General features: G+C 37.8%; 1 protein-coding gene and 1 long non-coding RNA gene across 10 annotated transcripts in view; one reads left to right on the top strand and one right to left on the bottom strand.

Moving 5' to 3' along the window:
* Positions 1-12034, top strand: part of rg (rugose) — a 259509-nt gene that overhangs the window by 73605 nt on the left and 173870 nt on the right. The gene's annotated exons all lie outside the window — the stretch shown is intronic.
* Positions 5185-7172, bottom strand: LOC135440010 (uncharacterized). Its single transcript, XR_010438223.1, has 4 exons — positions 6988-7172; positions 6836-6911; positions 6567-6739; positions 5185-5273 (listed from the first exon to the last, which is right to left on the bottom strand). It is a non-coding gene; the product is annotated as an uncharacterized LOC135440010 (long non-coding RNA).

Raw genomic sequence — 12034 nt, 5'->3', positions numbered from 1 at the left:
AATAAATTTTCGCTTAGTTTTTGTGTCGCATTTTTCAGTTTTCAGTTTTCTGCTGGCACTCGCTTCAAGGCGCTATGAAAATTTATCCACACACACACACACACACATAGAGAATGCAAACTTTGGAACAACAATAAAACATATCGGATTGCAATAGTTCAAAATGCACAGCGGAAAGCTACCCTGTTGCACACTCAACTATGATATATCCTTGTAGAGCTCACATACGAAATTTTCCAACTCCCGCTTTTGTACTCGCCGAGTTCAATGGGTTAATGGCTGTTACTGGGGCTACCAATGTGAAACTGCATAATCTAATATTTGATTTGTGTATACATGATGAAATGCCATAAAGACACCGTTGTCTTATAGTCCCTGAGCTAAATGGGTTGAGATAGCATTTCAACTGGGAAGATAAGCAAAAGCGCAAGATCTTAAAAATAAATAGACTACTTATAGTACATAGAACCTCAAAACCGACTTTGCTTTTTCTTATTTGTCCATTCTCTGAGTTCAATGGGTCGAGTGAGAGAAAAAGCCGACTAAATCGACGTTGAGTTTTAGAAAGTATACCTTTATGGCTATAAAGCTCCATCTGGCAGTGATTTAGCTAGCTTTATCGACCTACGGCTACAGGGTATCGAAAACTTTCAAGTGGCAAGCGGAATTTGAAAACAAACCAAACAAACAGATGTTGGCAAACGTTATATTCGGGGAACTGAATAGCTGAAAAATGAAATTGATAAACGTAATTAATTAAAACTTTGAAGTGTGCAAAACGAAACATTTTGCCAAAAATGCTCTCCCGCCATTGAGTCGGCACTTAAGTTGATTCCATATTTCACGGCATTCGGGATTATGGTTTATGACGGCCAACAAACGTGCCACAGCCAGTACACAGCAGGAGCTGCGGGACGTTGCAGGCCGGCGGGCAGGAGTCAAACAAATGCTGACAAATAGGTCGGCAGAGTGTGGTCATGGACAATGGTCGACAGCTTAACCCTAGCAACAAAACAAAAAAAAAACAAAATATAAGGAAAAATAATAATAAAATAAATGAAAATGTGGTAAATTGTGGCCAAATGGAATGTGGAAAATATTTTATGCAAGATAATAAATCTTTTTGTTTTTGAGTTCTGAAAGTTATGACCATAATTGTCATAATAGCATCAGCAAACACGCATACAATGCTCAGCTCAAGCCAATTGTATAAAATTCCCAAATAGTTTAAGAATTTGTCCCATGAAATAGTTAAGAATCATTAAAGAAGAATCATGAAGTATTATCCAATATGCAAGCCTAGACCAAACTGCCGATGATACTATATCGCAATAATACTCGGGCTCATCCCACTCGGCTTAGGCCGAATAAAGGTTTTTTTTATATTTCCATTTTTGTGCAACAAATATTAGTTGGCTGCATCAATCATTTTTGCTATGGATATTTGGAGAAATAATGAATAATTGTGCGTGGTCTTTTCTCTCTTTTATATTTTTGGAATGTGCAGTTTTGTAGTTTATGTAGTTTAAGCATATCGATAGTCTAATTAAATATACAGAGAGAATGTCGTACTTCTCTGGCTTATCGCTTTCATCGATAACAAACAATAAAAGCTTCAAACAATCAATATTCGAATAAAAACTATGTAGTGCCACTGTAAACACAATATACAATATTATATCGCTTGAACGGTTAACTATCGGTAAAAGCTAACTAATATTCGATTAGAAACTATTTTTAACTATCGATAACACACAATATATAGCCAATCGCTTTTATTTATAACCATCGATAACATCTGCATTCATTCAATATCCCATTTAAAAGTACAAAATCGTTAAGTTATGTCCCAAATGCCATCAATAATAGACGAAAACAAGAATTTAAAAAATATCAATATAAACGATATTATATATTTTGATAAAAATAAACGATAATTTTAAAATAGTTCTCGAAAGCTATCGATAGTAGCCTAATACTAACTGTCCATACTCTTTCAAGAATGCTTTACCTAATGCCATAGAGCTTAAGAGTTGCAGTTTGTTGTTGTTTATCTGATTTCCAAAATGTTTTCTTAACACAATTCCCTTGTATGCTTTAACAATGTCGGCATTCTAGGGTTAAGCTAGACAGCAGTGGGCAGGAGAGCGGTTAGCAGTGTTGGCAAATGAACATGACACAAGTGCATTTAACAAATTAAAATAGTAACCAGAACGACGCGGATGCGATAATAAAGCTGATGATGCCACTGGGTCAGTGTATGGGGTCTGGCAATTTCAACTGATGATGATGTTATTGTTGTTGCCGTTGCTGTTTTTGGTAGTGGAAATGAGCAGAGCTGGAATGCAATCCAAGCCGGAACTGACACGCACAAAAGGATATACTATAACATTTACTAATAAATTTCATATTTATGTACGGACATTGCCGTACAACACACGGCGAGTGCAAGATCAGGACATGGGAGCCGGGAACAGGACCAGGTTTCGGACACAGACTGGAGCCTGGGCACGGAACCCAAAGAGCGCACAAAATCAACGTGAAATTGCAGCTGGCTATGTGTGCACTGCGGTGTGTGTGTGTGTGCTTGTGTGTGTGTGTGTGTGGTGGGGTGGACTTGTGGGCGTAGCGTGGGCAACAAAACAGTGCGGTTGGCAATGCAAACAGCAGGGCTGGCCAAATGGAGCAACAGCAGGGGCGTTGGCGGCGGTCGCTTGAAATCACAGCAGGACATAAAAAGGATGCGTGGCAATAAAAATAAGCGAAAACAAACAAACAAACAAACAAACAAGCACACAAGCACACAAATACACAGCGACAGCGAGACAGTTAGTGACAGGATGCAGTACCCAGAATATGGACTAGGGCTGGCGGGTTGAGTGCGGGCATCGCCAGGTCACAGTTTGCTGTCTGGCTGAGTGCATTGCTCTGGAGTCGTTGCCATTGCAAGGTTCACCAAGGGGCGAGCGGGCGGGCGGGCGGTCGGTCGACTGACTGCGATGTGGGAAGCAAATATAAATATTCTTCAGCGCACACAAGTCAATTAGTTTAAAGCCAAGGGAAGGAGAGAGTATCCCAATATCATGTTTTTATTTTTTTCGAATACACAACGTGTATTTAAATATTATGTTCAGCGTTACCTCTCAATTTGCATTATAGACATTGCTTGTCCTGAGAGAGGGGACGGACTTATTGTTGCGGTTTTTTTGGTCCGGTTTTCCGAGCTAGCCGGTTTTGAAAGAAGTACAGATTTTTGTTTTAAAAACAAAACAAGTGCTGTCTTGGAAAAAGAACAATAATATTATTTTTATATTATTATATAGCCCAATAGGAAGAATCGGTCGACGAATGAGATCTTGTGTGCCAAAATATGTTGTTCTCCAAGATATTTTCATCAAACTCTGCATTTACGAGCGCACTTATATGCAAAAAGGAAATGCCTGCATGAAAAGGGCATTACATTTTTGGCGTGTCGAACGTATCCTTACTTTCCCACTCAGTTCAATTAGTAAGTATTTAAAAAGCTTAACGAAAATCGGAATTAAATAGAAGTTGCGCAACTTTTGGTGTTGTCCATAAAATCACAGCTAGTGATACAATAAGTTTTAGATTTGTACAACTTGTTTGCCAAAGAAACAAAACATTTTTTGTTTTGTTTATTTTTATCGGGGGCCTCAATGGCCACATTGCGTAATTGGAAACGGCAGCACCAAAACCGAATCAAATTGATTTCAATTTAAAAATAAATTATCAGATTTGATGCAATAATTATTGACCTCGCCCTCCCACAGCAGCCGCAGACGCAAGCAGATACAATTGCATTCAATTTGCGGTCGTTATGCATATGTATCACGTTTTACAAATCAGCACAAATTATCCGTAAATATTTTCAATAAAATTCAAATTGATTAATAATCATGTGCCCGTTTTGTCATTGCACATATCATACAATTTTAATTATACCCTAAACAGAGAATATGCTAAATAAGTACTATGCCATTAAATGTGCTTTTGCTTAGAAGTACGTAGCTTCCGGTTGAGTGTAATTGCAATAAAGAAATGCACATTTTTCGATTTGACTAGCGAGCCCAACTAAAATATGTTTTTTAGAAGTTGCTTAATTAATATGCTAAAAGATTGTATGCCCAAAAATATTTAACAAGTTTTTCTCTTCTCATGCATTTCTCTGATTAATATAAATATATATATAACTAACTAATTTGCAGGGTATCTGCTCATGCGGCACGCTCCTGCATTATATATTTTTTTCATTCAATTCTTTAATAATGTGTTAATGGATATAATAATATTTATACATAAATAAACAAAATTATTAACACTCCCATATTTAATGCTATTTAATATAACAGCTGTGAAGCGTTTTTGATTACACAATCTCATTTCATGTTAAGTAGCAATCAAAAATGTAAATATTAAAAAAAACAAAAACAAACCAAACTTTAATAATTAATAGTTGTTAATGTGTTGAATGTCAATTTGCATGCTGCAGTAGTATATTAAATATACCACACAAAAAAAAAAAAAAAAAAACAAATCGGGCAATATCAATAGCACAATTGAATAGACAAGCATTTCATAATTTGTTCATACTTCATTCTAATTTTCCTTAGCGCATGCACATGCATATGTTACATACACAAATACACGCATACACACATGCACACGTTTGCCGCTTGAACTGCATCGGAGTTCAGAGTCCGATCTTTTTAAAATGTATAAATATGCCAATCAAATGTGTAAAAATGTCTGTAACTATCAAAGGGCAGGTTTCTAGCTTTTTATAAATGAGTTTCATTTCTTCGATATTTGTTATATGTTACAAAATACTGCATGCCAACTTTGTTGCACCCAGCGCTGATTTTATATTGGATTTGGAAATGAAATGCGATATCAACATGTTAACTCGCCCTGCACATGGCGAAACTATTATGCCCTTTTCACTCAATATTAATTACAATTGAAATAGTAACCACATCACATATTGTAACAGATTATAATCAATATTTTTGCCTAAATAATGCAGCAATTTGAATGTGTTTAATTAGATGATTAAACTTAGGGTACATGTGTTTGATTTATGGAAATAGGTCTATATGTAGATACACATATAAGAGAAATATAAAGAAAATAAATAAATTTAAAAATATTAAATAAAGTATTAAACTAGTTCTTAAATATTGACTGCCCTCAAAGGCAACGGCTCTGTAGTTGTCAACGTAGATTTTCTTTAATCAACGTCCATTTGTTATAACCTGAAAGCATTGCAAATGAGAAAAAAGCGTTTATTGGTTTAGTGTGAATGAATGAAACAGGTAGAAGGAAGCATCTCCGACCGCATAAAGTATGTATATATGTATGTATTGCTGAACAGCATCAATAACCGAGTTGAACTTGCCATGTCCGTCTGCCCCCCCTCTCTGTCTGTCCGCCTGCCTTCCGTCTGACGACTATCTGTCCGTATGTCCGTAAGTATGAACCCATCGATCTCAGTACTAATTGCTAGATCTTGAACGTAGGTCCTCCTATTGCCCGCTAAGTAGGAGATTGTTTTCGATAATCGATATCTTGCCCGTTTCCCAGCAATTGATACATATCGATATCGAAATCCTATTTTTAAGCAAATCTTGTAGGCTACAAGAGCCGGAGTCATCAAATTCAATATGTGGTTTCTATAATAATATACACAGATCAATTATCAATCATTTTATAGCTACAACTAAGTTATGCTAAGCTAAGGTACTCCTAAGGCAAACGAGGGCGCAGTGCGAGCTGCATTTGGTGTTGGTAGAATAAGGTTAGAATAAGGTTAAGGGTATCCCCAAGACTTCCACTATGCTACGCAGTTGGCCACATAATATTGCCAAATGTTAATGATCATAAAAAGGTTTGAATGCATTTAATTAATTAAACATTGCCATAATATATAATTAGCTTTGTCTATTCAAATAACTGCATTATTGTGTTTATCGATAACGATGCAGCCATCGATGACAGCTGCTTGAATATATGAGACAATATTAATTATCTTTGTTTCAATTTGTACAAATGTCTAAGCAGACGATTTACATGCGTCATATTTCAATTAATAATTGAGGCAACCTGAGACAACCTACACCCCCCCCCCCACCCTGCCACACACACACAAAAACACACACACATAGCTGCAGAGCCTGCTTGTGTGCTATATTATATTTGCCTAGGCAACCAATTGGCTTTGACCGAGCGAGATTGACAAACTAACAGACTTTGGCAGCTTGGCAAATTGGGAGCAGGGTTGCCAAGTGTTTGCAAAAGCCAAACTAAAGCTCTAAGCACTTGACATTTCACGCTTCACAGCAGTGGCAATCGAGAGTCTACAAATTCCCAGTGCACTAGCTCGCTATTTGCTTATTTTCGGTTTGGCTCAGGACTCTAGGATTCTTGATTAAACATTTGTGTTATGATATGAATACGTGTACGTACTCATGCCCATGTGTGTGTGTGTGTGTGTGTGTGTGTCCGTGTTCGTGTCCGTGTATGTGTGTACTTAGTGTAGGTGTACTTACATTTCGCTTTGATTGCTATTTACCGCCCGACTGCATCCTTTTAGCCTTGCAGTTTTGATCCTTTAATAGAATATTTAATTTTAATTACAAACATTTGATTTCCCACTTCAGCCATCGCTGTCGCTCTCGCAGACGCTCGTCTATGGCGGGCCACCGCTTGTGTGTGGATATGTCTGTGTGTGTGTGTGTGTGTGTGTGTGTGTGTATATGTGTGTGGGGTGGGGGAGGGAGTGTCTTTAAAAATTCATGTCATATGTCTCTCCACATACCTGCCCGCCACTGCCCGTCACCCGGCTCTGTCGCAGAATTCGCGCTGAATGGCAGGCGAATTGAATGCGTGTGTGCCTCAAAAGCAAAAGCCGTCCAAGTTGAGTAACCAGCGCGACCGAACACCAGTTACCGAGTACCAAATGCTACATACAAACGCTTTTTGTTGAGGCCGAGACTAGAACGCTGACGGCGTCTTGGGCCCTGCTGCGCGATTCCCCATGGAGCACTAAAAGCACGCACTATACACAATTTGAAGCAAATGTCCATTATAATTCGCAACTTGTTTAAGTTTAAGTTTGAAATTAAATGTGACGGTTGGTTGAATCGAAAAGCAGTTCTAGGAAATATTTGCATCGAGTGTAGCGAAATGCAATGTGATCAGAGCTGTGCCTATCGATATGTGCCTGTCCATAATTGCCCTTCAATATGTGCCTATCAGTATGTACCTATCGATATGTGTCTATCGGTAATTGTCTATCGATATGTGCCTGTCGATATAAGCCTAGATGTTTGCCTATCGAAATATGTCTCTCGATATGTGCCATCGATATGTGCCCATCGTGCCTGCCGATATGTGAGTGTTGATATGTGCACATCGATAAGCATTGAAGCGTTAAGCTGTGTACAAATTGTCGAGTGTTTTAGCAAAGCAAAACTAAGCTTTTGATAAGCTCGAGTTATCCTTATGCGACTATCAATGTGCGTTTCTCATGACGTGTCTATCGATAACCGTTATGGAAAGCTTCTTGTTTGGAGAATTATGTAGTTTATGAAATCGGAAGAAAGTATTATAAATTGATGTGTTCATCAATAAGTAATGCTTGGATCTTAGGCATATTATAGAACAGTTGTGCGTATTCCACTTTTCTTTTATCTGTAATTAAAACAAAAACTTATAACAGGTACTCAAAAATCTCACATTACCATACGTAGGCCTCCTTCAATACACAGTTAATTCCTACTACTAAGTCTAGTATACAGCTACATATGAGGTCCTCGACTTGGGCAAAGATAAATAAAAAAAAATCTTTATACCACCTTAAAAAAATTGTATTGGGTGAGTCTTGCAAAATATAAGCCCTATGCGCTACATACGCTTGCCACTTGCTGTCGTCTGTTGCATCTTGTACTCTCTAAGACATACCTTGTCGTATTATAAGCTCTGTTGACAGATGCACATGGCCAGGGGGGAGGCATGATACGATTGAAAAGTCATAGCAATGACTCCAGTAGCACTTGACTGTGTTGCAGGAAGCACATGCAAAGCGTAATGAAAATATGAGAAACTGGGAAATGTTCCAAATGTGAAAATCATGTCTATTAATGCCCGCAGCTAACATCAATTTTTCAATTCTATTTCTTTTTGCTCTCTTTGCAGGTGAGTAGACGCATTCGTATTTGGCATTTTCAATTTGTGCACATCACACTCTGATGGGCATTTATGTGCCCGGTATGCTAGTTGGTAAGTAGTCGAGTGTTGGCAGGGGGATTAAAACCCACCACCAACACTCACAAACACACACTCACACACACACATGCCACCTGTGTACTATCCATCGATTTTGTAGTCAAAGTCGAAAGTTGAAGTTAAATACGATACTTCTCCGTAGATTTTTTTCTTGGTTTTTCATGGTTTTCTTTTCCTACTTTTTTTGTGCTCTGTTTGCCGGTCGCGTTCCATTTGTCAATGTGGAGCACGTACTCAATCTTCTGGCTTGTCAAACTTGCCGATGTTTGTAGCCAAAATATCAAAAAAGAAAAGGAATTTTGTTTGATGTTCCCCTCAAATGTGGGTGCTGCAGCTTCTGCTGCTGCCGACGGCTTCAGGGTTTGCGCAAATGTCAGCTTGTCTTGTATATTGATACACAAGTATGTTATGTACATATGTAAATATGTCTCTATACACACACACACACACACATCATACTAAATGTTCCTACTTACACAAATAGATTCACATTTCCAGGTTTCGCACACTGCTTTGTGACACCTGCTGCAGGAACTTCAGCTTCATCTTGAATTAGACAGAAAATACCAAATCCAGCGATAACAATCAGTTTAAACGCAATTGGCTATCGATTGTTTATCGATTGAGAGTATTTTGTATGGTGCCTAACTATATAAAATTCGATAAAAATCGATTCAATTTTAACAAGTTAATAGAAGCTTTAATGTAGCATTTATATTCAAATAAATATTTAACTTTCAAAACCTAGGACTAGGATTTGCCTCGACTGAGACATTCAACATTTTTGTAAATTTTTAGAAAAAAACATTGACTAAACACCAGCGTTAAATTTGTAAAAGCCAAATAATTAAAGGCTAATTGAATTTTAGTCTATTTAAGCCAAGTTAATTGGATATGAAAGCTTGAGTCTTTGAGATAAGAGCAAGGTAATATATTTTCTAAAATTTTAAAAGAGTCAATAACTCAATTAAACAAAATTAAACCAGCCGCTGAACCAATGCAAAAGAGTCGTTCACCATGTAATTTGCCTCAGATTTCCAAAAGCTCTGCTGGCAGCGAGTAAAGTTTTTTTGTATCGAGCTGCTCGTGTCACGAGGCCGAGTCTAGTGCTCTGAAAATAGTATTAAGTTCATGTGATTCTATTAGCAAAACAAACAAAAACAAATACACACTTACACAGACGCCCCCAAAAATACCAGCACTAAACATATAAACAGCGTATATATGTTTAGATCTATTTATATATATATATATATATATATATATATATATATATATGGATGTGTATGCGTGTATAAAGTGTTGTGTACATATCCATCCACTCACGTAGCACTTGAGCTCTTACTCAGCATCGTTTGCCAGGCTCTCTGTGCCATAACGAAATTACGAAGTTCCTAACTAAACAAGTTGCCAATACATAATAATGCACACAGTCCGACAAAGGGAGGGACATGCGGACGAGAACGGACAGACAAATAGGACCTTCATGTGGGTAGTGGAAAACCAGAGCTCTGGTCAGGACAAAAGACACGTCAGTCGGTGGGGCGGTCGGTTCGGTTCCGTTTGACTGATGTGTACAGTCACTTGTTATTCCCCTCCCCAAACAATGCTCCGCCTTCAATACCCATTGCTTTTCACAGCTGAGTTGCTCTAATAATGCAAATACACAATAAATAAACGTGAATTGCACTACTCAAGCTTGAACTTAGCTTTGAGTCAAATGAAGCGTTGATAAGGGCATTGCGTATAGAAAGTACTCGCTTTATAGGTCTAAGTACAATTGAGTACGCTGTATGCGGAATGATTAGCATAAAGCACTCCATATACGAGCATAAAGTAATATTAATTTTAATCAGGGTACTATTGACTACTTTATATAGCAGTATGAGCACGGGTCAAAGTCCAAAAACTACTCATTAGAAGAACAAGAGCTTTTCGTTTGTCGAGTATGAGTACCAAGACGATCTTTGAGTATGAATGAGTATTTGTAGATTCATTAAGTTTTCTGTATGAATACCAAAAAGAACTCTATGTACTATTACGAGTACCAACTCAGCCATAGAGTATTACTTAACATTTATGATTATTTAGAGTATTCTCCCTTTATACAAAAAAATACTTTATGTATAAGTGGAAGTGCACCTAAGTAAACAGTTTGTCAACATTTAACAACAAAAAATGAAATGTACACGTTATTGTTGTCTTTTCCAATTGTAATGCCAATCAATTTGAATTTTTAAGTTCATAATTTTCAAAGTGAACACCTGCACATGACGATATTATTCATTGGTCTAGTTCGAGTTTCCGATTCGGCCCCATTTGTCAGTCGTTTTTCGCTTAGCTTATCAATTTTTTATTGAGAACCTTTAAGCAAACATGTGCACAAATTTCCATTATTTGGCATTCGTAATTGGTGGGCGGTGTTTGAAAATAGATAAACGAACCCCATTTCGCATGCCATGCATCAGACCAAATAGATTTCGTTATAATGATACTCAATTCGATGTTGCACAATACACTTCGGACGTTTTATATTGTATTTTTTTTTTTTTTTTTTTGTTACTTTAGATGACATTAACCTAGATACTAAGTTTTAATGGCATAAACAAGTACTTGTTCTGGTTCTGACAATCAGCCGATTGCGAACGTTACACAATTTACTTTCTGTCATGAACTTTGGCATTTAAATTAAGAAAGTAAAATGAATATGAAAAATAATTTGATAAACGGGGAAAACAAAGCTATACGCTTATAATTTGTGAAGGTCATGGCTAAAAGCCTTTTATATTTGACGTCACCCAAAACCAAAAAAATACATTCAAATGCCGGCTTCAAAATGGCTTCGAATTGATTCGATTCTAAACCGATTTGCAGTATTGGTAAAGGCTTTAGTTGGCAATTTTTTTGAGAAAAAAGTGATTTGATCTTCACAGCTTCTCCATGTTCAGTTTGTATAAAGTCTATTCTTCATTATCACTCTCTCGCTCTCTCTCTCTCTCTCTCTCTCTCTCTCTCTCTCTCTCTCTCTCTCTCTCTCTCTCTCTCTCTCTCTCTCTCTCTCTCTCTCTCTCTCTCTCTCTCTCTCTCTCTCTCTCTCTCTCTCTCTCTCTCTCTCTCTCTCTCTCTCTCTCTCTCTCTCTCTCTCTCTCTCTCTCTCTCTCTCTCTCTCTCTCTCTCTCTCTCTCTCTCTCTCTCTCTCTCTCTCTCTCTCTCTCTCTCTCTCTCTCTCTCTCTCTCTCTCTCTCTCTCTCTCTCTCTCTCTCTCTCTCTCTCTCTCTCTCTCTCTCTCTCTCTCTCTCTCTCTCTCTCTCTCTCTCTCTCTCTCTCTCTCTCTCTCTCTCTCTCTCTCTCTCTCTCTCTCTCTCTCTCTCTCTCTCTCTCTCTCTCTCTCTCTCTCTCTCTCTCTCTCTCTCTCTCTCTCTCTCTCTCTCTCTCTCTCTCTCTCTCTCTCTCTCTCTCTCTCTCTCTCTCTCTCTCTCTCTCTCTCTCTCTCTCTCTCTCTCTCTCTCTCTCTCTCTCTCTCTCTCTCTCTCTCTCTCTCTCTCTCTCTCTCTCTCTCTCTCTCTCTCTCTCTCTCTCTAATTAAGAACTATTATACAACGAAATATAACCGTAATAAATCATTTGACTTTGACCTCCATTTTCACCTTAATAACAGAGATTAAGGAACTTTACAACACTTGCACCCTTCAGTGTGACATTGTCAATATTTGAATTGTCGTGCAGCTAA

Source organism: Drosophila montana, unplaced genomic scaffold (genome assembly GCF_035044405.1).
Source record: "Drosophila montana isolate Dmon_TW-CO22-7 unplaced genomic scaffold, ASM3504440v1 contig_786_1, whole genome shotgun sequence".
Lineage (NCBI taxonomy): Eukaryota > Metazoa > Arthropoda > Insecta > Diptera > Drosophilidae > Drosophila > Drosophila montana.
The sequence above is the reverse complement of the archived record's forward strand: the minus strand, read 5'-3'. Positions and strand labels throughout refer to the sequence as shown.